Below are 4,477 nucleotides of genomic sequence, written 5' to 3' on the forward strand. Positions count from 1 at the left end.
ATGCCACACCACTGTTTCCTCTCCCGAATTTTTTTCTCCTACGCGCCGTGGGCTCGAGAAAGAGGATAACAGGTCGGCGGTTAATTCCTCTCGGTAGGATAGTTAATTTCCTCGGTGGGTGTCGTTTGAATTTCACCCTTTGTTTTTGTTCCTTTAATTTGGGTAGAGCGTGGAGAAATTTTATTACACGGTGGTGCCTTTGCCTTTGAGGACACGTGTGTTTTACGTGCGGTCTTAACGGCGGATGAAATTTCGCTTTGTCGAACGGATGATAATTACAGCGGCGGCTGTGCTATCTGAAATTTTTCGGGAACTTTTGATGATGGGGTGCGATGTTGTACAGGGATCCTAGGGGAAAATAACACGAATAGGTTTAATTGCTTTTGGCTAATTAATGTTGCTGCTTTTTGAAATTTTTCCAATTTTCTTTCTTCTTTTTAATTAATTCGGATAGAAAATCGAGAGATCTTGTTATTCCTTGATATATTTGATTTTTAGTGGTTATCAAAATTAATTAATTTAATCAAGATTCAGATTGGTTGGTTTCTTAACGATTTTCTGGTAAATAAAGGATATTATAAATTTGCGTAGACAAATTTTAGATGTTTTTGAATTAATATGCATGACAAACAGAGGATTGCGATTTAATTTCATATTTTATATTTTTTGGAAAATAGAAAATTCGTGAAGAATTAAATAATTTTATATTTTCCTATTTATAAAAAAGTTACGTATATCTTCACATTCTTACATTGAAAACGATTTACAATGTATAGAAATATATTTGCATATTCAAAATAAAAGAGAGAAATAAACATTTACATTCTTAATTAATGTACATCTTTGCGATAACTTATAAGGCAATATAAAAATTTCCTGAATGCAGTTCCTTAGAAATATGTATAAATTCTTGCGAAATTTTTGTGAAACTTATAGAAAAATCGAAACTAAGAATATTTTCTAAAAATATCTGATAGATTTATGCTTGCACTTATAAGGAAATTCATGATAGACGAACGTAAAATAAATTTCCAATGAATGGACCGAGATCTTGCAACTAATCGTTTCCTAGATTTTAAATATCGTGACTGTTGATCGAGGATATTTTTGCGACAATATGTTTTCATGCACGTTTTCGTGCGAATAATGAGAATTATTTTCAGAGTGAGGTATTCTTTTTTTAATGTGAAAGGGTTATTCTTGGAAATCATCTTCAAATCATTTAATTTCAAAGATAAAAGCAAAGTTGCTTTTATAAAAATTGGAGCGATATATAGAATCAGAAATGCAATATTCTTATTGTTAGATATATTTGTATTTTATAAATCGTATTTTTTAATTTCTAAAGATAATTCTAAATAGTTTTGAACTTGAACTTTTTCATGACACGATTAGAATATCAAATTTTTAACTTCGAAATGTCACAGACTTTTCTTCCACGATCTTCATACGAATACAGATATTTATTTAGATTTTAAAAACTATAGATATTTACATGACACTAGGATAATTACACATAGTAGTGAAAATGTACGGTTCTTTAGAGTGACTAAATTTAAATTTACATATCCATAATTACATATAAATAGAATATCGTATATTCTTAATTAAAAAAAAGGCATAAAGATATATCTCTTTCGATTTACATTTATTCATACTTAATAACCACCAAAGCGAATATTAACTTCGCTACATTTAATAATACTTAATTATATTTATACCGCTTAATAACACACTCAACGCGATCGTCAAAGTGTCTTAATATCGAGCCGTAATTCGAAGCGTTAATATCACGGTGAATGGCTCCATTTCGAATTCTCTACCTTCGTTGAAAGGAGGTGAGCGCAACGTCGAATAAGAATTTCCAATAAAGCTGGATACTTCTGCCCGTTCCCCATACCGTACGTAATGGAGTAGGCCCTCCTTTGTCACGGGGAAATTAATATTAAAGCCTACAATCCGTACGTAGAAGTAATAAAAATGTAGGTGGGAGGAAGGGAGCAGCGATTATCGATTTCGAAGCGGGCCACACCGTGCGGCGAACGGTGGCTAAGTTGAAGGAACGGAATGACAGTTAAACTAGTTTAATTAAACCGCTGCTCTAAGCCCCCTTCTGAATTTATCGTCGAATGACAAAGGAAAAGAAATTTCGCGAGGGAGGAGGGGAGGGGGAAAAAAATTGGAATTTCAATAGGGAAGTTCAGGTTTCCGGGTTGTAAGACGGAAAATAATGTGGCACCGAGTTTCGCAAGTTGCGAAACTTCGTTGTAAAACTTCTCTATTTATTAAAACGGTTCCGTCCTTCGCGTACCATTTAATCATTGCGCTCACCCCTTTCCTTATTTCCTCGAACGCATCGATGTAACCTGCACCTTCGTTATCTTTTTCTGAGTTAATTCTTTCTCGGAAGCTGGGGTATTGATTATTTCTGCGAACGAGATACGATCTTTGCAAGGATGCTGGACAAGGTGAATCACCCGACGTGATTGCTTCGATTATTTTCGATTATTATGTAAATGGATAGCTGAAAAGTTGTTTGTGAAAAATTGTAAATTATTCGATTGATACATGATATTTGATCTTTTCCCATATTGAATTATTAAATTTTATTCGATTAAAAATCGTTATAATCTTTAGATTATACGATTATTCTTTTTACAAGTCTATAATTTCGATCGATAAACAAATATGATCGATCCTGCGTAATTCTATACGTAACGCAATATGTTCATATGAAATATTTTCAAAATATACAAAAATAATGATAAAATAATAAAATTTTTTCTCTGAAAGATTCGTACCTTAAATAAATATATAAACACGAAACGTTACGAAACAACTGTTCGCATCTAGCTTTGATAAATCCATTTGTAACGAAGTCAAAGAAAATTCATTATTTTCCAGGGAATATCGAGAAGGTTCGCTTAATTACATATGGAAATAGAAAAAAGAAAAAAAAAAAAGAGAAAAAAGAAAAAAAAAATAATACATCAACACGGATATATGCGAACAAACATTGTTCGAGCCGAATTAATACTACAAGCTTCGCAGTGAATTCGAAAACGGTTAATTGCGATTGCAATTGCCCGCTTTTCCAGTTACAAAACTACGAGCGTGTGATCGAACGTTATCCTCGCGGTTCTGTCGGGTTTGTTGAACATTTGTTTCAACAGGTGCTGGCAGGGATGAAAAACAGAACGTGTGTGGTAACTTTTTCGTGCATGTACCAGGTTAATTAATAGTTTTTACGCCGCTTTACGTATATACGTGAACGATACTCGGCTCGAAGCACTCCGAAACACTCGATGTTAATTATGTTTTCCCTTCCACGGGGAAACATAATTAATGAAAACGATGCCCGAACGATTATTCAAACCTTTACGGCGACTATGGTTTAATCCTTGTATCAATAACTGATGCTTTCGACATGCTGTATTTTTCGATTCACTAATTTTCCCAGTGATAAAATTCTATGTTTGGAGTGTAAATAGATAGCGAGTACGGAAAATAATTAGGATCCAGTTTGATTGGAAAATCTTTCAGAGGTTTAAGATAAATTTTTAATTTAATGCTGAATTAAAAGCGTATCTGGGCATTTAGATATTATTATTATAAGAATTAATTTACAGGATTGCATTTGATAAAATGCTAAAAAGCTAAAAGAAGAGACGGGTTGCAGTATAAAATAAGTCAAAATTGTAAAATGAAATGAGTTTTTCTACTCGATTTTCTTTAAAAAGAAAAATTTGGAAGCTTGTCAATAATGAAGGAGATTATATTACACGATAATCAACAGGAGGTTGTTTTACACGAAATATGTGAAAAATAAAATAAAGTTTTTTCAAATATTCATTTAAGAATCAAATATTCACGTAATAGGTAAATTTTCAAATTCTATTTCCTCGAAAATGAATCTTGAAATGAAAAACATTCTACATTTTTTACTTACCATGTGAGTTAATCGTTTTGTATTTCAATTCAATTAGAATTATTTAATTTTTATTTTATTTGCAATTAATAAATTTTCAAATTTCATTCAAAAATGAAGATTTGAACTACGAAATTATTGTTAATTTGTTTTTATGAGATTTTTGTGAGAAACAATATCGTTAGAACAATTGGTTTTATTCTTGTGATTAATTCTTAATTGTCACAAATTAAGAACTTAGATTAATGTGACGTTGTAAATCGTCGATATATTTAAAATTAAAATAAAATTAGTATGAAATAAATTTATTATAAAATTCATTGCAAGATTTATTTTACGAAGATTATTATAGAGTAACGATGATTAAATAATTTTACATGTACACAAAATTTTTATCTAATTAAAAAAATAAGCATTCATCTTCATATCAACCTTCTTTTCTTCAAATTAATTATTCCAACGTGTATCGCGTGCGAGCAAATTGTTCGAGACTTTTTTGTTTTCTAATTTTAACACCATGGATGACTCGTAAAAAAAAAAAAAAAAAAA

At 31.1% G+C, this 4,477-nt stretch overlaps 1 protein-coding gene across 1 annotated transcript in view; it reads left to right on the plus strand.

The window, feature by feature from the left end:
• LOC102681938 (hemicentin-2-like) overlaps positions 1–4,477 on the plus strand; it is a 148,312-nt gene that overhangs the window by 656 nt on the left and 143,179 nt on the right. The window lies entirely within an intron of this gene.

The sequence above is a fragment of the Apis dorsata genome, unplaced genomic scaffold (assembly GCF_000469605.1).
Source record: "Apis dorsata unplaced genomic scaffold, Apis dorsata 1.3 scaffold_126, whole genome shotgun sequence".
NCBI classification, from domain to species: Eukaryota; Metazoa; Arthropoda; class Insecta; order Hymenoptera; family Apidae; genus Apis; species Apis dorsata.